Consider the following 21191-nt stretch of genomic DNA (forward strand, 5'->3'; position numbering starts at 1 on the left):
ATGATGAGAGAGAATCATTGATCTGTTGCCTCCTGCATACCCCCTTCTGGGGATCGAGCCCGCAACTCAGGCATGTGCCCTGACTGAGAATCGAACCATGACCTTCTGGTTCATAGGTCAATACTCAACTGCTGAGCCACACCGGCCAGGCCAAAAATATATATATTTTAAAAATATGCTTTTATTAATTTTAGAGAGAGAAGGGAGAAGGGGAGAGAGATAGAAACATCAATGATGAGAGAGAATCATTGATCAGCTGCCTCCTGCACGCCCCCTACTGGGGATCAAGCCTGCAACCCAGGCATGTGCCCTGACTGGGAATCAGGAATCAAACCAGTGACCTTTTGGTGCATAGGACAATGCTCAACCAACTGAGCCACAGTGGCCAGGGCGAAAGCAAACTGTTTTTAAAGAAAGGAAAGGGCAATCCATGACGACTGAGCTCCTAAGAGACATTCGCCCACTCAAGTACCTAATGTTGCCAAGTCATTGGATATGAAACCCTGAGACACAAACATTCTGCATCCTTCCAGCAACAGAGCCCATGCCTTTAGGCACACCCGCCTGCCCAGACAGGGGGCCTCAAGTTGTCATTTCTTTTTTTTTTCTTTAATCTTCATTGTTGAAAGTATTACACATGTCCCCTTTTTTCTCCCATTGTCTCCCATTGACCCCATATAGCTGGTCCTGCCCCTCCACCCCCACCCCAGGCCTCCACCATCCTATTGTCTGTGTCCATGGGTTATGCATACATATATGCAGATAAGGTCTTTGGTTGATTTCTTCCCACCACCCACCCACCCAAGCCTTCCCTCTGAGATTTACCTTCCCTCTGAGATTTGACAGTCAAGTTGCCATTTCTAGTTCTCCATCTTCCACCCCAGGTTCCTACCTCAGACCTTATCCAAATGCCCCCCGGGGCTGAGGGAGAGTGGTTGCTGCATCAGCCCTGAGGGTGCAGTGTTAAACCAAATCCGGCTGTGCCAACCCTTAAAGTTGCCGCCCCCAGTATCTCACCTCTTTGCATTCACACTCAATTCATCTAGTGGAGGAGCTTTCCTCAAAGAAGATATCCCTGAGGAAGGAGGAGGGGGAGGAAGGAGGGAGGAGGGAGGAGGGAGGAGGGAGGAGGGAGGAGGGAGGAGGGAGGAGGGAGGAGGGAGGAGGGAGGAGGGAGGAGGGAGGAGGGAGGAGGGAGACAATTTTTCTTCAGAGAGCCAGTCCCTGCCTTTCCTTCTGCCGAGCTGAAGGAAGTGATATGGGCCTGAGACTCTGCAGTAGAAATGGACAGAGGCAGGGGACCAGCTCAGATTCAGGGTGACCTCCTGTCTGTCTGACACCTCTCCCCATCACAGGGCAGGGGGGTGCTAAGGATTCTTTCCCAGGCTGGGAGGCATTGTTGTGACAGGAATGCTTTGAACTTTGCTCTTCTGAATGTCTGCAGATAGTACTTTCTGGCTGGCTGGCCCATGACTGGACCACAGGGGGATGCCAGTGCTGGGAGGGGAGAACCAGACCAAACCAGTTTGAGAAGGAGGCTCCCTGGGCACAGCTCCTGCGGATGCTGCTTCCTCCAGCCAGAGCCTGGCAGAGGAGGAGCTGGGCAGTTCCTGGCAGAGGTTTTCTGGTGGAAGTGCTGCCACACCCAGTAACCCCGAGGGCAGAGGTGGTGGGAGAGTTCAGGGAACTACAGGCTGGGGTCACTGAGGAGTGGGACTGTCATGTTAGAGGAGACTCAGACAGAAAGGGAAGTTATTGTTCTTGAGCACCTACTATGTGCTAGGCCCTTCCAAGGATCAATTCATTTAATCCTCACAACCACCCTGGTAGGTAGGGATTATTATTATTCACAAATCCAGATGAGGCTCAGAGAAGTAAAATAACTTGCTCAAAGTCACAGGATGTGACTGGGTCGGGCCTGGGCCCTAGATGTGGTTCCAAAGTCCCTGCTCCATCCACTTTATGCCCACTCTGAGGGCCCTGGGCTGCTGTTAACCTCATTCTCTGAGTCTCTATGAACAGGAACGGGGCTGAGCAGCCTGAGCAAACTCATGGGAGTGTGTAGAAGTGGGAGGGCCAGCTTCCTCATCCAAGATTGCTAGGTTCTTTCCTGGGCTGATGGGTGAGTCAGAACCAGGGGAGCTGGGGCTGCCCTGACTTGCAGGCTGACCCTTACTTTGTTTGAAACCAGGCTTCTTTCTGACTTGCAAAGGGTGGGTAAACTATTCCAAAAAGCTCATGCTGGTGGCCTTGCTGTGGGGCCCGGCACATATGAAAAAGGGCACAAAAGCAGCAGGAGTGTATTCTCTCCAGCAAGGTCAGGTCCCCTCCACAGGGTCTCAATCTGCCTGAAGTTGGGCAACCCACAGGCTTGGCTCGAGGAGTGGTAGGCAGAGCTTTGTGGTTGATGCTACTGCTCCTCGGCCACATGGGTTTGGGTGGTGGCCCTCAGAGCAGGCACTGTGGCTTGGCTGGTCTTGAGTCCATCACAGAGTAAGCAGAGCAGACATGGTAGGTGGGTCACCCTTTCAAACTGCTTCTCCTCTGCCATCATCTGCCAGGGCCTGGGGTGCCAGGGCCACCACGCTGTAGGGCTCCACAAATCCAACACACAGCTACAGAGAAACGAGTCTGCATTTAAACCTCAGACTGGAGCTCAGACATTCAAATGAGTGCTGCCCTTTGAGGCAGACCCTTGGGAGTGACTCTAACATGCTCCAGTACTTCCAGAAGTTCTCTTGAGCCAACATCAACTGTTCTCCTAACCTGTTGCCTCTGCTTTCACCGGAAGTGGCGGTGTCTGCCTTGGTTAGCCACCTTACCTTCCAGGCCTGGCTTCAAGTGGGTTTCACTATTTCCATACATCAGATCCCTTTCAAGGCAAGGACACTTAGCCCACGAAAGGGAGTCACAAGAATTCGCTGCAGGCTGGGAAGGTGGCTTCCAGAGAGCAAGTCTAAAGGAGCAGGCAGCTACTCTGAAGCGGGTGGGCTTGGCTGGATAAGTTCTGGGAAGGTGGTTAACTGTCTGTTAGGAATGAAGCCAGGCGAATAGAAGAGAGGAGGCAGCTGCACCCTGGGCCCTGCACTGAGGGTCAGTGAGCCAGAGTGGGGGGCGCACCCCAGCTTCCTCTTCGGGAGGCTCAGGGCCTGCTAATCAGAGCTGAGCTCTGGCTCAGTGTGGCCCCAGGGAATGGGGATCCTGAGCTCTGGCTTGTGGCCTTGGCCTGCTCTCTTTCCTAGGCTGAGCATTTCAGGTGGCGACCAGGGAAGGGACTCCTTCACCCGCCAGCTTCTTCAAGCACAGTGAGAGGAGAGACAGCATCTGCTCTAGCTTGAGGGTCCATTTTGGGTGTTTTTAGTAACCACCACTCAGGGAATGCCTGGTGTGAGCACCAGGCTGTGCGCTAAGCAGTTTTTTAATTTTAAAAAAAATATTTTTATTGATTTCAGAGAGAAAGGGAAAAGGAGAGAGAGGAGAGAGAGAAACATCAGTGATAAGAGAGAATCATTGATCGGCTGCCTCCTGCATGCCCCACACTGGGGATCAAGCCCACAACCCGGGCATGTGCCCTGACCAGGAATTGAACCGTGATCTCCTGGTTCATAGGTCGACAGTCAACCACTGAGCCACACAGCTGGGCTGTGCACTGAGTATTTCACATACAAAATCTCCTCGCCACAAGCCTGTGAGGTTAGACTGTTTATTGGCCCATTATGCAGATGAGGAAACTGATGTTCAGAGAGATTAATGATTTGCCCAAGCCAAGCAGCAAAGAAGGGGCAGAGCCATGTCTATCTGACCCAGATCCTGATGTGAACGTGGCTGCGGTCGGCTGTCACCTCCCACCACCCACGCTGCGTAGTTCTCAGGCCCACCCAAGGTGCTGCTTTGGGAAAGGAACTATTCTAGAATCATGGCACCGAGGCAGAGGAATAACCCCGAGTTCTACAGCAATCAGACAGGCACCCCTACTGCTGTCACCATCCAGTCACAGAGTGACCACAGCGGACCCTGTCACCCCCAGAGCTGGGCCCTCCCGTGCTGACCTCTGCAGTCGGGCTGCCCAACCTCTTCCCGCATCCCTCACACCCGTCCTGAAGAGCCTGTGGGTCTCGGCTCCTGGTTGAGAACAGTGTGGACTGAACCAGCCTCTCATTAGAGTATTCTCATCAGTCAGAAGATTTTTCTCAAACTTTATTTTCTGGGGTTTGTTTTAATATAAAATTATACTATTCATCCATTTATTCAAAAGTATTTATTATGCATCTACTCTGCCCCAGGGACCATAGTGAACAAAACAAAATCCTTGCTCTTATGCAGTTTAGCTTGCTTTCCAAATAGATTTTAGACACCCTCCTGAGCTCATCACTTGCCGGAAGAGAGGGTGTGCTCACCCTGAGGGACTCGCGCATGGGGTCTGGCCTCCCCTCTGTCCTGGCCCAAACTGCAGTCCCTGTGTGGCATTCCCCACAGAAGCCTGTCCCCGCGCTCACACTGCTCAAAGGAATCTGCTGATGGGGAGCTCCTCCCCCTTCCCGGGGCCCCTGGCCTCTGTCCTCCCTCAGCCTCCACCAGGGGTCCAGGACACCATCTGTCCCTCCTCATATGACACGAGTGTCAGGAGAGGTGGCACCCCAGCACACTTTCCTGGCCCCCCCAAAATATACCAGGGAAAGGCCTGGATAGAATTTGATTTGCTTTTCTGCCCAGCTGTCACCTGCAGGGGTTGGGCCTAGACCCAGGCTGTGGCCCTCACTGCCATTGCCTGGGGGTTCTATAAGGTCTGCCAGGACCATTGTGCTGCAGTGTGGCGTGTCCCCAGGATGCTGAGTAGTGCTCAGGTCCTGTTGTCCCCCTGGAGTGGCCTAGGGAGAAGCTGTGTGTGCAGGCCAGAGGGCATTGTGCACTTAATAAGCCCACATGTCTGGGCTCCCTGCCCCTGTCATCATTCCCACACTGCAGGCCCCAGTGAATCCCCAGGGGAGAGATAATGGGGCTGCTGTTGAAAAGAATATGATAATAAAGCTCATTCAATCACTTGTGTCAACACTCCAGTTGAATAAGAGGCCAAAGAGCCAGGCTGGCCAGCCGGAGAAGGTTAATATTGACTCAGGCTCGCCTCTCAGGCCCAGCTCCAGCCTGCACACGCAGAGCTGTGGTCCAGCAGCAGCTCAAGCCAGAGCTCTCTGACCTCTGTTCACTCTACTCGGAATTCTAACCCCCTCCTGGGTCCACAGTACTGTGCTCTCCTGGGCACGGGGTTATCTCCCAGGGAAGAGAGAAGAATGGCCTTCCTGGGAGGGCCGCAGGCCAGGCACCTCCTCACCAGCCCAGATTTTCAACAGCCTCCGCATGCAGAGGCCTGAACTCATCACAGAGTTCTCAGTGCCTAGCAAGAACCGCTAGAGTCCCCTACTCACAAAATTAGGTCCCCAGTCTCTCTCTCCTCTCTCTCTCTCTCTCTCTCTCTCTCTCTCTCTCTCTCTCTCTCTCTCTCTCTCACACACACACACACACACAGTTATATTTTTACAGGCCTTAACTTTCTATGTTTACTTTGTTTTCCTCCTCTCTTTATGTTCACAATACCACTGTGACCTGGGCCAAACCTGCTTTACTGGGTGCATTTTAAAGATGACAGCAGGCTGGGGAGAGGAAGGAGGAGATGAGAAAGGGATACACACTGTACATGTCAGGCACTGTGCTGGGTGGTGCTTTTTACTATTGCATTTAACGGTCACAGCTCTATGAGGGAGATATTATAGACTCTGTTTCACAAGTGAAGAAACCAAGGCTTGGAGAGAAGTAATTGAGATGGTTATGTGTGGAGTTGGGATTCAAACTCAGATCTCTCCAACTCCAAGCTCCAAGCTCCTCTCCTCTGTCACGCCCAGAGAAGTTAAGTGACCTGTCTCAGATCACACAGCTACTTAGAGATAGGATCGAAAGCCTCAAGCCAGAGGCTCTGCCTACCCCAGGCCACACCTGTGACCAGGGTCACCCAGGAACATGTGACCACATGTGACATGTATGGAGCATGCTGCTGTTTCTGCCTCCAAATTCAGATCCCCTTCCAGAAACGGCCCCTTCCCCGGGCCACCTCCCTGCCTGCCCCCATGGACCCTCCGCCTTTACTGTTCTCCCACTGCTTTGCTCTCACAGCCTCACAATGTCCTGCCACACAGTCAGACCGTTCTCCACGTTCTCCAAGCGAGGAGAGCTCGGGTAGCTCTAGCTTTTCCAATACTAACAAGTGGAGGCGAGACATGCTCCCTTGATGGGCTGTTCTCATGTCTTGCTGTGACTCCTCACAACTATCCCACGAGGAAAGCATGATCCTCCCCATTTTATCGCCAAGGACATTCAAGTTGGGAGAGAAGTAAAGCAACTTGCCTCAGCGATCAAAGGTAAAGTGAGGATTCGAACCCAGCCTTTTCTGGTCCCAAATGGGTGCTCAGCCACTGTCCTGTGCACGGCATGAGAACTCCCAGCATCGCAGTGTATGCTGCGCCCGCCACAAAAGACCTGAGCACACACAGCCCCAACCCCCCCACCTAGAGAAGCACGTCAGAAGAGCCGAAGAGAATGCCAGAAGGGGCAAGATACAGGAAGCACAGTCCATGTCTTGGGGGCTCTTTATGTCTCGGCCCTTCATGTTCCTCGCAGCATCTACATCCCGGGTTGGATGCTGCACACTGGGTGCCAGAAAACCTGGCAGGGAACGCGCTGCTCAGCACGGGCGCTGAGCCTGCTACTGCCCTTCCTGTTCGGGAGCCTCTTTCCCAAGCAAGAGTTCAGTGCAGGGCTTTGGTGACACTGCCTTGCCCCAGACAGGCATCAGACCCGATGACACGCGAGGCTGGGCCAGGGGCCAGGGCAGGGCATTCGGAGCTCAGTGGCCTGCTGTGGGCTGAGGCGATGGAAGTAACAATGCACATCCACTAAGGACTGAGAGATGGCACCTAAAAGGGACGGTTGCGGCCCTGGTTTGATTCTGGTCAGGGCATGTGCCCAGGTTGCAGGCTCAACCCCCGGGCAGGGTGCCTGGGGGAGGCAACCGATCAATATTTCTCTCCCTCTCCCTCTCCCTTTCTCCCTCTCTAAAATAAAAACAATAAAGAGAGAGAGAGAGAGAGAGAGAGAGAGAGAGAGAGAGAGATCACTGTTGCCTAGCAGTACCAAGAACGGGGTGGCCCAAGAAGGCCTCACTGCCCCTCCAACCTATCCCTCACGCTAGTCTCCAAAAGGCTCCTGGACACCCTACCAGGGCTGGAGGTCCCTCACTCACCTCCTGCGGGCTGGGCTGCCTTCCTTGCCTCCTCTTCTTCCTGGCTCCTTACCCTTCAGTGGGCAGAGCTCTAGGCACCAGGAGAGGGAAGACTAAGGACCTTCCTGGCCAGTCCTGTAGGCTGAGGGGAAACAGATAAGACAGTCATTGTGACAAATGCGATACGTGTCTCCGCGGTGGATTTTGCGCATGGCAGCAATCCAGAGCATTCAAACCGCCCCATACCAGCCTCCCCACTAAGCCACTGGCTCAGGTGCAAGGGGAGGCGGCGGTCTCTCCACCGGCGCAAGGGGAGGAGGGGACAGTATGCGCAGCGCTTAGGGTCCTTCTCCCGCCACACTGGGAACCACAGCAGCCACAGGGCCTCACCTCGCAGGCGCCGATGGGGCGGGAATCCCTCAGCCAGCGGGGCGAGCGCTGGGCGCCCTCGTGGAGGAGGTGCCGCTCGCAGAGCCCGACCTCTCCGCCCCTGCGCTCAGGAGCCTCACCCGGCGCCGGCGGCCCGAATTTAGGGGAATGAGAACCGGGAAAAGGGGCCGCGCGTACGGGGAGGCCTGTCTGCTCGTCCCGGCCCCGGCCCCGGCCCCGGCCCCAGCCCGGGGAGGATAGCCAGTTCCAGGGGTTGGTTGGGGCACCCACCTGCGAGCAGGAAGCCTCAGACCACTCGGAGAGGCAGGGAGCCGGCCCGCCCTCCGCAGGAGGGACCTGGGCGCCAGGAACGCGAGGGGAGGCCGCGCTTACATGTCGGTGCAGCGCCGGCCTCACCTGGCCGCGAGTTGGATTTTAGGGTGTGGCTCCAGGTAGGACTCGGCAGCGAACAGAGCCCTGGAAAAGTCGCCCAAGGACGCGGGGGTCCGTGTCCGTGTCCAGGAGCCTCTCTGCCCGAGGGGCGCTTCCACGCTCAACCCTTTCTAACGCGTGGCTCCCGCTTCCTCAGGCCCTTCGCCTTAGGACCCTGACCCCAGCCATGCCCCGCTGTGACCTGCCGGTGGCTCACAGTCCCTGGGGGTCCCTGGGCCGCCTGGCGGAGGCCTGACCCGATTATCCGCTGCGCCCCTCTCTGTGTAATTAACTCACTCATTTGCATTGCAGATGACCCAGGCCGCCTCCTTCCAGACCCTGGAGGTGCTGCGGGCCCACCCACACCCCTTGGAGAGCCCCAGCTGGAGTCCTGCCACCTGCCACCTGCCACCTTGGCCTGTCTGTCCGTCTGGACAAGGCCCTAAGACTGTCTTGGGCAGGAAAGCTGGAATTAAAGAGATGCCAATTTCCTTGTCAGACCCTGCTCAGTTCTGAGAACCCTCTGGTTTCAGGTGGGGGACCTCTGGGGGAAAGAAAGCTTTCAGGAGCCCTGCACCCAAACAGGGTGGGGCTCGGCTCCACAGGAGCATCCATCCGTCATTCTACCCAGCAGTGCCCTGGCCCAGGAGCAGGATGGCTGCCCTTTGCCCTGCTTCCTCTGGCTCGGAGGGTGGTTTCTCCTGTGTATTAATGTTGTGGGGGAGGGGGAGGGACCACCTGCCTGTCTCTTCCCCAATCAAGGAAGTGAGAAGACCCTTGCTGTCCCAGACTTGGGCCCCCAGAAAGGCCTGTGCCTAATTGAGTGTTGAAAGGATTCTGGCTTGGAAATTCAGCATGTCTGCACTCCAAATGGCTCCCCCAAACAGTGGCTGGGTGGCTGCGAGTCACAGCAAGGGGACCTAGGACGGCAGAGATTCTGTCACTGTTGGCACTTCAGACTTCAGTTACTAATTGAGGCCACTACTGTCATGTGTCATTTTTGTTCACTGACTCTTTAGACCTATCAATGCAATTTATGGACACAGTGTTTGCATATGGGCTCTATTGCTTATGCACAGTTTACTCTAGACGCCTGCCAAACATAGCCAAGGTGGTGAGTGGGATTTCGCCTGCCCCAAACAGGCCCGCACCCTGCTGGCTGCACCAGCCTCAGTGCCCTCAGCCTCTGGGGGGAAAGCGCGGCGGTGCCCGCTGGAGATGTTGGCCTGGGAGCGGGAGCGTGGTGTGGAAGCTGGGGCAGTTGCAGGCAGGTCTCTGCTCCTCTCCGTACCCTCTGTCTCCTTTCCTCTCTGTGTCTTTCCCAAAGGGATTCTTTCTCTTCCCTCAGGCCACACCTTAGGCCCTACTCTGTTAGCCAACCTCTGACCTCCCCCTCCCCACCCACCCCCATTCCTCACCAGGAAGCTGCCTGTGGAGCCAAGGACAAAGGGGCCTGTGATACCAATATGGCTTTCCCCAAGTTTAGTTACCCAGGGACACAGGACCTAAATTATATTTTGCTGACTCACAGATGCACACAGGAATTCATTCTTTTTATACAAATACCTTATATATCAAAACAACAACTCCAAGCAGTACTTCTGAACTGTTGAACTATGATAAAGTGTGAACATTAGAATATTATCAAAAGTGAACTGGTATTTAATTTGGTTTGAATCCAGGCTTGGGTATCCCATAAAGGCTACTAGCCAAGTCCCATCCCCATCCTATAAGGAGTGAGTCTAGGTAACCCTGAGGTCCTCCTACCCTTGGGAACATCGATGGGGTTTGGGGAGAGTCAGAGACTCCCAAATAAGACTGACCACAGAGGTAATGAATCCCCCATGACTGAAGACCCCAGATAACTATCAGTCAGGTATGCTAGAGCAAAGGTTCCCGTACTGGATACTAGGCTAGACAAGAGGACCTCCCGGCCCATCACAACCCCAAGTTTCTGCATTTCTGGTCGCATCTATAGGTGGGTCAGCACCTCTGGGCTGGGTGACCTCTGCAAATTAGGATGGCTGGGTCCTGAGTGGTTAATGCCTGTGAGTGACTCCCCTCTTCTCTATCCTCCTCTGATTCACAGCCAACTCAGCCCTGTCCAGGATGAGAGGGCAGAACAAGAATGCAGGAAGTGGCAGGAACAGCCTGGAGGACAGCGTCTCCTCCAGCATCCATGTGCCTCCCTCTGGCCCTGTTCCCATGGCGCTGTGCTGGGCACAGGGAAAGGGATCAGGCACACCCTCCTTTGAAGAGCCCTGGCAGCTGGCAGAGGCATTCAGGTTGAGGGAGTTGTCCATATGCTGCCATTCTACAAATTGGGCAGGAGACAGGGACACTGAGAACTGACATTTCACCATGGCCGGTGGCTCTTGGAGCCCCACCAGCACTGGGGCATTGGCCAACCCGAACTGTCTGGGAAGGCATGCTGGGCAGGGCAGGCACTTCCTGGCTCATTCTCCGCCTGTGGCTGTTGGGGCCTGCTGTAAGCACCTACAGCTAGGGCTGGGAGCCTGGGTTAGGACCAAAGAGGAAAGATATGGATCGACTTGTGGTTTAGAAACACAAACACATTATCCTTTCCCTGCACTTCCTGCTGCATGACTTGAAAAGCTGCCTGGGGATCAGGAAGACTGCTGACAAGCTCACACTCTCCCAGAGCTCCTTTCTCTGGAGGACTCTGCCCTCCTCTAGTAACAGTAATAATAATACCTGCCAATTGTTATACACTTCCGGTGGGCCAGGCCCCGTGCTAAGCTATTTACACACATTACCTCACTCAAGTCTTTACCACAACCTTGGCACAGAAGAATGATATTATTGTTCTCATTTTACAGATGAGGAAACTGAGGCGCAGAGTGGTTAAGGAACCAGCTCAAGGCCTTGTGGTGATTGAGTGGTGGAGCCAGAATTTCAAACCAAGTGTATCCCCCGAGACTGTTCTCTTAACTCCATCCTGCTCAGAAGCCCCTGGTTCCAAGGACTGTCTGATATGACTTGACCAAGTCGGGTTAAGTTTCTGGGAACAGTTGCTGGGGGAGGCACTGATCTTTTGCCTTCTTGTGCCACCCTGGATGGGTAAGTGATGTGACACCGAGAGGTGGGGGTAACCCTCCCTCATTTCTGACGGGGCGTGAGGACCATCACACAGCAATGGGTGTGAGGGGTAGAGGGGGCCTCCAGTGCTCCCACCCTGTCACTGAGCCTCTGCTAGGAACCAGGTGCTGGATTGCCCAGTCATGAGTCAGCACCCTGCCTGAAGTCCCAGCATCCAGCCTGTGTCCTCACAGACCCACCGTGGGCCCAGCACCAGGAGGCCCACATGTGGGCACTGCTGGGAAGGTGGCTTGCCTGCTTGCTACTTGGCTGGAGGAACCCCCTGGAGCCTGGAAGAGAGGCAGCCTCTGGCCCTAGGAGAGGGACAGTCTTTACAGTAGACTAGAGGCCCGGTGCACGAAATTCATGCACAGGGGTGGGGTTCCCTCAGCCTGGCCTGCACCCTCTCACAATCCAGGACCCCTCGGGGGATGTCTGACTGCCAGTTTAGGCACGATCTCACTGTGGGATTGGGCCTAAACCAGCAGGCAGGCATCCCTCTCGCAATCTGGGTCCACTGGCTCCTAATCACTGACCTGCCTGCCTGATTTCCCCTAACCACTCGCCTGCCTGCCTGATCGCCCCTAACCACCTCTGCCTCAGCCCCTGCCACCGCAGCTTGGTCCAGAAGGACATCCAGAATGATGTCCGGAAGGTCATTCGTTTGTCCAGTCTAATTAGCTTATTATGCTTTTATTATTATAGATTGTTATAGATTCCTTCATCTCCCTCTCTTCCAGGCTGTCCCTTCCTGTTCTTGGGGTAGCCTGAGCAATGTCCCTCACCCTGATAGTACCACATCTCTCTCTGCTGATGAGGCTGAGAGGCAAGTGACCAGCTCTGAGGGCCTGGGAGCGTGAGTTGAGGGAGTTAACATTGCCAAGCCCATGGGGTCCTTAAGCAGGGGAGAGAGAGAGACTAGTTGCAGAGAACATGGCTTCCTACACGCTTGGATCCCTTCTGTCTCTCTAGACTGCCAGCACGTCTCAGCCTCAGCTTCTTGATGTGTATAATGGGCCAACCTCCATTCAGAAGGTGGGGAAATGATGAGATCTAGGACATTGGAGTGCAGGGGCCCAGAGGATCAGCATCCCAAACAGGGTGAAAGGTTCTTGACCCTCGGCCCTCACAACTGCTACAGGGTCCGAGGAGAGTCCCTTCTGCCGTGCCATGCACGCATGTGGCTGCCACGGGGAGCCACTGAGCCCCGTTTGGAGTGCCCCAGGGGCAGGATGCCAGGGTTCTTCCAGGAGGACCTGCCAAGAAGTCAGTTCTATAGGTCTAGTCCCTCCAGTCCTGGAGAGAGAACCCAGCCCAGGGGCAGCACTGTCTGGGCCCAGGTAGGTATTTGGGAAAAGTCCATGGGGCTCCCCTGCCTGGCTGCTGCCTGAACCTCAGTAGAGGGAAACTCCCACATCGAGAAGCCTCTAGCCTCTCTCCACCTTTTTCTCAAGCTCTGCACCTGTGATAGGCTCCCTATGACATCGGAAACACACAAGGCCAGTCCTCCCCAAAGGCACACTGACACTGGGCCCAAACTTGCTTGACTGTCACAAAGGGGCCTGGTGACCTGGACAAGCCACTCAGGTGCAGGGGCCACTGTCCACCCACCTCAAGGGGCTGAAGCAGGGGCAGCGCAGGCTGGGGCACCCTTCCCAGGTACAAGGGGCGATAAGCCACCCTGAGGAGGGCTGGGAAAAGAGAGAGTCACCTCTGTGCTGAGAACACTCATTTTTAGAGACATGATAAATTCATTTAATATCTTCTCACTATGATCACTTTGCAGGTTTTGCTCTTAATGGGCTCCAAAGTTCCATCCAAATGTCTGTTGCTGGCAGTTCCGCTCTCTGGCTGGCATTTTTGCTGGCAGAACTAACAGCTGGAAGCCTCCTTGAATGGAAGCCATTCATTGTCCTTTTTCTCCCTCCTGAGCCTCTGGTGGCTGCCCCAGTCTGGAGTGGGTGTCCAGGGCCTGACTTTAAGGAAGGACAGGTGAGTGCGGGGAGTAGGAGGCTTGTGACTAGGTAAGGGCTCAGGCCAGGGAAAGGAACGAGTCTGAGGAAGCTCAGTTTTGGCTGTCCAAGCCCCATGCACAACCCTCTGGCTGGAGCGCCTTAACTCTAAATGCACAAGTTCACAGGCTGTGGGCTGTGTGGTCTTGCGGGAGCACTGACCACCTGGCTGTAGAGCTCGCTGGACTCTGCCTTCTGTGTCTGCCCTGCGCGGTGCTGTGCTTAAGAGGGTCCTGGAGGGGTGCAGGCAGCTGCTGCCCGCCCTTCTCAGGGTCATTCCTGTCTTAGTCTCTGGCCCACACCTTGACTGCCCCACGGTAGCAGCCTTCAGGACCTTCATGTGAGTGCTGCCATGCAGGGGCCTGGCGTGTACTGCCACGCCTTCAATGTGGATGGCCCTTGTTGGGATGATGGACCGTTGGGAGGCAGCTCCTCCTCCTATCCTGACCCCCCCTCTCCACAGGAGCCTGCACCCTTGCGCTCTCCTGGCCTTGCATTTGTCCTCCTGGCCTTGGCTCCCTCCCCCGCAGGGTCTGAGACCTCTGCCGTTCTCCACTGTTCCAGACCCTAGACACACCATCTCCAGTAAGACCCACTATAGTGGAACACAGACGTTTTCTTGTCCAGCTTGGGCCTGGTGATAGGGTGACAGATGACAGGCCTCCTGCTTCTGATGATGGCCATTGGACATTTATACTCCTGCCTGGGGTCAGAGTATATACCGTTGAAAAGTCTGCCTGAGGTAAAGGGTCTCCTGTGTGCCTTCCCTAACCTCTGCCCAGATTTCCCTTTCATTCCTAGATACGCTCATCATTCCCTCCTTCTCTGGCTTAAGACAATGACAGCCTTCTAGTTAAAATGTAAAATACTTCCTGGAGCAAGTACAACTTGAGTCAGTCCATTTACACTCAGAGAGTGGCCTGGGTGGGGTGGGCAGAGCCTCTTCTTGGGGGCTCTGCTGACAGAGCAGGAGCTGAGCGGGGGCTCCATGTGGAGCCGGATGGGGGCAGGGGTGGCAGGACCAGGACCCTGTTAGGTAGGGCAGGAGGCACAGAGGAGTGCTGGGACCTGTCCAGCCTCCCACTTTGTCAGGTCAGGCCACCTCTCTCAAGCCATCAAGTGTCTAATGTCTGTCCCTACTAGGGGTGCCTTTGATGCTGCTGCCTATGGAAAGGCAGTCTGGGTGGGGAGAGTACTGGACTGAGAGCCGGAGACCCCCAGGTCTGAAACTGGCCCTGCTGCAGTTAGTTGTGTGCTCCCAGGACCCACTTTCCTTCTCTGGGGTTCTGCCCTCTCTAAAAGTATGGGGGCAGGATTGAACATTCTTAGGAACTTCCTTTGGCTTGCATGTGCTACAGCAATCCAAGGCCAACTCCTTTCTGGAATAGCCCTTTCCACCTCTGTGCTTCTACCCACTGACCTGGGACTGTGCTCTTGCCGGTCAGGGAGGCTGTGGCATAAAGGGTCCCCAGGCTCCCTACACCCCCTGGGCCTTTTTGCGTAATTCCACTTGAAGCCTCATTTGAAGCTGAAAGAAAGAAAATGGAGGCTGGAGGCTCTAGGCCAGGAAGCTGAACCAGAGAACCAGTCCTTCCAGTTTTAACCCTGCCGCTGCTGCAGCCTTCAGGAGCTGGGCACACAGGCAGGCGGCAGGGGGCCCTGAGCACGGTGACTGGTTCATTGCTATTTGCCTTGAGGGGAGCTGCCGCACTGGGACCAGAAGCCAGAACCACGTAGCAGCTGACCTGAGCTGTCTGGACTTTCTTTTCTGAGCACCCAGAGGCCCCTACGCCAGGTCCGGGGCAGCATGAGTGTGCAGATCACAGCCCTGCCCCATCCCCTTAGCCAGAGGCTGAGGGGCCTGAGTGCTTTGAGGGTTGGGCAAGGAAGATGCCAGCATTTGCTGACGATGCAGCACTCCGAGGGGGCAGTTTTGCCACAGAGAACCCGTAGGTGTACAAAAAAGTCATCATTGTCTTTCTATAAAGACTTGAATCTTTGCATGCCTGATTTGTCATAATGAGATTTTACAGAAAATGCTGGCCAGTGTGGGTGTCCCTTTGCTGGGGCTGATGAGGCCACATGTAGTTATGAGGGAACGCTTTTTTTGTTTGTTTGTTTGTTTTTTTGTACGCTAATTCCCCCAGGATATGAAAGTCTGTCATGTTCTGGGTTTGTCTTGTTCTAGGTGAAACAGAACCTGGGATTACCTTTCTTAAATTCATAGAATGATAACCCGTTGGCAGGCAAAGAAAAATGCCTCTGAGTCTGAGCCTTATGATTCTTGGGCATTTCTAAGTCACGTCATGGTAGTCAAGGAGATTGCTGTGGTCTCCAGGCTGGCCCTTCTGCAGGAAGCACCTCCAAGTGTGTGCTTTAGATGGGGCGCATTAGTACACAGTTCTTCAGGGAATCAGGCCACCCTGTGACAAGATTGCAGGCCCAAAGGAGAGTGGGACCAGAGTCAGACTTTTGATTCCTTCACTATGTACAGTCCACATCAAGTTCTCAAGACTTCAAACTCTAGGAACCCCCCAAGAGAAGGAAACGCTTAATAGGCTCAAATCATTCCTTAGAGAATTTCTGTGGATAAACAATTTGCTCTTTGAAAAGAATAGTTCTGGTAGTGCTTTCCTTCCTAGCATTGGGCATGGATCTGTCAGCAATCTGAAAACTAGCTTTTCTTCAGGGCAGGGTTCTTCCAAAGCCACCTCCTCCATGAAGCCTTTTCTGATTCCCCTGAAGACCCCAGTGTGGTCTCTCCCTTGCTGGTACTTTGTTCCTCTAACACTAATAGTCATCGCAATGATAACATTATCTTTGCTGAGCACATATTATCTTATGTGCCAGCCATGCTGCTAAGGGTATTTGCATATAGCCTTACTTAATCTTCTCAACCTCCCGAACTCATAGGTGCTATAATTATCTCCCTTGGACAGGAAAGGAAATGGAGACCTAGTGAGATGAGGTAACTTATCTGAGGTCACCCAGGCAGGAAGAGGCAGCCCCGGGCCTGACACTCACCTGCTGTTAACCATCCACTATTCTGCCTTTTCCTATATATCGCTCTGAGAATCTGTCTTCTGCCCATAACAGTAGAAGCTGTTTCTTCCTTTGTGTTTTCATTCTTGGCTAATCTTTTTTTATTCATCTTTATAAAGTTCTATGTTAAGAACCATCTCCTGGTATTGGTCTAAATTTATAAATTATCTGGACTGAATGGGTCATGGCTAACAATTTCAGTGATGAATTGGGGACCCAGAGTGAACAGAGGGCAACACCGCCCTCCCTCCCCCAAATGCTGATCATGGCTCTCAGCAGCTTGGCTGGTTTCGGGTGGGGTTGGCCCCATGCTCAGCTTTCCTTTCCCTCCTCTGCTGAAGGACTGTACACTCCCCAGGGCAAGGGCTCTGTCCTGGTCATTTCGTGGCACTTCCTCCCACCCCCTGCTCCTGCCACCAGTGTTTTGTATTAGGAGGCAATCCCTGTTCTCTGCCTACAAGCAAGTGAGCCAGAACAAGGTGCCAAGTGCCATCTCCAAGGGCTGCCTGGAGCACTCATCTTGCCAAGAAAAGACATATTCCCCTTTATTTCACACCCTTCACATCTCACCTTAGCCCTTAATGGGCCCCAGGGCTAAGCTCGGAAGAGGGGGCTTCCAGTCAGCTTGCTCTCCCCAGGCAGGAGGCCCAGCTGGGGCCAGGAGGTTGAGAGTTCTTTCTGCCTCCGAAGCTTTCATCTTCCCATGCTCTATCCAGCCTGCAAGCTAGCCCACTTCTTTCCACCAAGGCCGGGTCACAGAAATGAACTCTTCTCAAAGCCCTCACAGGGGCAGCTGCGGAATGCCTGTGGGTGAGGTTTGTCAGCACCCTTCCTACTGCCCAAGTTTTAGAAACTGCTCCTGAGGCCTGGGCCTTCCCACTCAGGGGGTGGAGGGCATCTTGCGAGAAGGGCCCTGCTTCAGGCCGCAGGACAGCTTCCCACGAGTCCGTCGGGCCTTCTACACCCAGGACAGAGTGTGCTAGGGGTGTCTCTGGGCCATTGGGGAAGGAATGCAGTCTCTCACTGTCTCCGACGACTCCCTGCCGGGCTGTCCCACAGAGGTGGGCAGGCATAAGAAAATCAGTGTCCAGGGCCTCCCTCAGCCATCTTAAACTCCAGGCAGGCTTTCCCTCTCCTGCCCCCCAAACCCTGGCCTCTACCTTCTGCTCCCTCCTGGCTCCATCAGCTGCCACCCTGCTAGCCTGCTGTTTGCCTGGTACTCCACAGCCTCTGCCACTCTGAACCCAGCTGGGCACCAGCTCCTGGGCACCAGCTGCTGCTTAGCTCTGCATACACAGGGGACCCCCCGGGCTTGGAGTCACCTTATGCAGGGGGAGAGCAGGATTTCCTCATCCTGGAGCCAGGTGTGGGGGCCTGTAAGGGTTCATCCTGATGCTGGGCTCATGTGCTGCTCCTGCCTGCACCTTCCCTATGCCTGGCACATCCTAGGAACTCAGCGCACAAGAGTCAGTCTGTCCTCGGGACCCATGCAGCCCCCACACTCCCACCTTGTGGCTACCACGGGACACAAGCTTCCTGCCCAAATCAAGTGCTTCCAGAACAGAAGCCTTGCTCCTGGTGCTCACCACTCCTGACTAGGCACTAGGGTTCCCCGGCGTGCCACTCCTCATCTGCAGAGGGACCCCTTGCTCAGCCCCAAGGCCTGGTTCCCAGCTCGATGAGCTTTCCTGGGACCCAAGGGCCCGGCAGCCCAGAGCTTATCTTCAACTCTTAGAACCCCGTTCCTGGCGTAGGAAACGAACCCAAGCAGGCCCCTCCAACCTTGGTATGTGACACCAGGGAAAGAACAAACTGTGCTCTTTTAGCCTTGCTTCTTGGTTGGGCCCCAGCACTTGAACACCCCAAGCTCACTGGGCCTGACACCCTAGAGCAAATCAGGACGCTAACGCCTGCAGCAGAAGTGAAGAGCCCAAGGCCTTCACTGCTCAGCCAGGCCCTCTGAACCCGGCCTGCCACTGAGTTTCAGAGTCAGAATCTGTGCCCGGTTAGGCTCTGCATAAGGGCATGACTTGGAGCTTGGGTCCCAAAGATGCTCCACAAATATTTGTGGGATGAATACAAGAGGGGAGTGTCCTAGAGGTGGTAGGGTAAGAGGACATCCTGGAAGGGTGTCCTGGTGGCACTGGCTCGGCCCAGCAGGAGGGGAGGCACAGGCGGGAACAGTAGAAATAAGCATTTCTCGCTCTAGCCGGGAAGCCAGAGGCCAGCTTGGACTGGGATGTTTCAAAATCGACCTGGAAAGGGAGTGGCAGATAAGATGGGGCCCACAGGAACCCACAGCTGCTGTCCCTGTCCCAGATGGCACATAGCCTGGACACCTCCACATCCCCACCCCTGCCTGGGAAGCCCGAACCTATGTAGGTGGCCGGGACCTTACCGTGCACTCCTCCGGGCAGCTGGGCCTGGAGCTCCCCACTGCAGGCTGGTGCTTGTCTCTAGCCCAGGAAGCGCCACTCCCTTCAGGCAAAAAGGGAAAAAAAAGAAGAGAAAAAGAAAACCTCAGTGCTTTTCTCACCCAGCCGCTTCTCCCAAAGGCTCCTGGTTGGTGTCGTGCTGCCTCTGTGGGCACACAGCCTCCTCCCTCAGCAGCTTACTCACCAGTGTGCCCATGAGGCTGGCTGCCAGCTGTGTGGGGGAGTGGGGGGCCCACGCCCCTCGGCCTGACATGCACTGGAGCATGCCCCGTGGGGGCCAGGCTGAGCAGTGGCCCCTGGCTGGGCCCTGAGTATGGGGAAGCTGTCCCCTGGCCAGCGCTCTTCTCAGGAAACGCACCCCGTGAGCGTGGCAGAGAACACACATAGATGCTGACTGGCACTGCATGGGTGACAGAATTCCTTGGTAGAAAGCTCTCTCCTTAGTGCCCAGGGCTGTCAGAAGAGGGAGCAGCGATGTGCTGTCCGGCTGGCTGGCGGGCTGGCTTCCATCCTTGGCCTGCCCCTCGGACCGCTCCCTGCCTCGGCATTGTGCCCTTGTCTGCGCTGTGGACTCAGAGAGGGCCTGGGCTTGTCTGAGCGGGCACTGCTCTCACCCTGCTCAGGCCAGGTGCTTGTGTCCCTTTTCCACAGCACCCACCTCAGGACCTGGCTGGCCCAGCATCAGTGAGGACCAGCTGCTGCCAAATCCTGCATCCTCAGCTCTCTGTGGACCCCCTGCTGTCCTCAGCCCTGGGACAACACACACTCTCTCACACACGTGGGGCCACACCCAGCACAGAGGCACCTACCTGCCCAGGTCGGCCTAGCCAATCCAGTCTCGCTCTCCAAATGCCACTCTGACCCTAGAAGCCACTCATTTACAGAAATATCTCGTGGGAGGTGAGTTCAAAGCCAGCCCGGGAGGAATCCAGTCGGCATGGACCAGACTCCCCTTCTCTCCCGGCACCTCTGGAGGACAAGGCAGCCTGATCACCATATCTGCTATTGCACTTTGGCTGGCGTCTCTCCCATGGCACTTCCGGCCCCCACAGCGTCTTCTATAACCGTAGGAAGGAGTGGCAGAGTCTCAGCAGGTCCCATCTTCCTCGGAGCCCAAGGTAGGGAGGGGAGGCTAGAAGGGGCGGGACTCAGATGCAGCTCCAAGTTTCCAGCTCCCAAAATAATCAGATGCAAAAGAGAAGAAAGAAACCTCCGGGCCAGCAGGTGATTCAGAGCCAGTGGGCCAGCTTAGTCACCTGGATGGCTGCTCCCAGCTCCCGGCATATCAGGCAGGGAGCAGCCCCTCCCCCACCTGCTGTCCACAGCTATGAAAGGGAGCGTGGCCCGGGAGCTCCCGCGGGCGCAGGGCTGCCGGGCAGGCGGCGCGGGCGGCGGGCTCCAGCTTCCTTCCCCGCCACGGCGCGCCCCTCCTCCACAGCGCGCCCCGGCTCACTTTGGGATTTCTCCATTAAATCCTCAGGCAGCAACCTGCTCCAACGTTGCTTGGCAATTTTGATATCGTCGAGTGTTGCCATGGGGAGGAGAGTGATGTCATTGACACAAAAAAACCCACTGAATTTACAAATCAGCTGGGGCTGGAGCTATTTATAAAAGCGTTTTCCCCTGCCTTCCTTTACTGAGCGGGAGGGAGAGGAAGAGCTGCCTGCCGGAATCAGTGGGCGCCTCCTTCAGCCCCCCCAGCCAGACCTCCCAGGCTCCCCACCCCCGCAGCGCTGCGAGATTCAGACCTGGCTGGCCCTGACCACAGCTGGGCTGAGCTCCCCTTTCCGGGTCTCAGCTGGTTTTGCGGTGAATGGCACACTGGGGGTGCTGGGCAGTGTGAACGCTGGCGTCCTGGGTTTGCAGGGACCAGTGAAACCAGCCACTCAACCGCCCCATACGAATCATGCCTCCCCTCCCCCCATCAGAAACCAGGGTGTGTGCAGGTGAGTATCTTGAGTTCTTCTGCGCATGCGCCTACCGGTCAGCTACCCTGAGCGCGCCAGGTGGAGCCCGGCCTGCCGAGGTGCCCTCTCTCTCTCCCAGCCTCCCGCCTCCTTTACTTCTCCCAGTATCCAGCTGTGGGTGCCCAAGCTCCAGTTTTGACTCCCTAACCCTCTCTCCCCACTTACCACACTCGGTTGGAACACTATCCTCTCTGTGGCTTTGACTGTCAACCTGGAAAAGCTCACCGCGGAGCCCAACACCCTGCTGCTTCATTGCAGGTGCCACCCTGACCCCTGACCGGCCAGCTCCTGCTCCCAGGGCCAACTGTTGCTGACAGATGGGAAGCTGGCCCTTATTTCCGAGGTGGCGGTAGGCTGCTCATATTATTTTTGAAAACTCATACATTTTCTTCCATAGTAAAGCAACGTGGTGTTTGGTTAAAAGCCCAGGCTATGAGTTCTCACTGTCCTGACTTCAAGTCCCAGCTCTGCTGTCCATCAACCAAGTGACCTCGGCATGTTATTTAACCAACTAAACTCAATTTCCTTATACATAAAATGGGGGTGATTTTGCCCACCTTCCAGG

The 21191-nt window shown here is 55.3% G+C and overlaps 1 protein-coding gene across 3 annotated transcripts in view; it reads right to left on the reverse strand.

Annotated features, from left to right (window-relative positions):
• Positions 1-21191, reverse strand: part of LOC308248114 (serine/threonine-protein kinase PAK 6) — a 59910-nt gene that overhangs the window by 14856 nt on the left and 23863 nt on the right. Inside the window, exons 1-3 of one of the 3 annotated variants that reach the window (XM_080668125.1) lie at positions 19469-20199; positions 18623-18702; positions 7292-7412 (exon numbers count right to left, since the gene is read on the reverse strand). The gene's annotated coding sequence lies outside the window, so the exon portion shown is untranslated. Of the gene's footprint in view, positions 1-7291; positions 7413-18622; positions 18703-18843; positions 18924-19468; positions 20200-21191 lie in introns of those variants that run through there. The other 2 variants (XM_080668127.1, XM_080668126.1) reach the window with 2 other exon arrangements.

The sequence above is a fragment of the Plecotus auritus genome (genome assembly GCF_963455305.1).
Source record: "Plecotus auritus genome assembly, chromosome: 1".
Classification (NCBI taxonomy): domain Eukaryota; kingdom Metazoa; phylum Chordata; class Mammalia; order Chiroptera; family Vespertilionidae; genus Plecotus; species Plecotus auritus.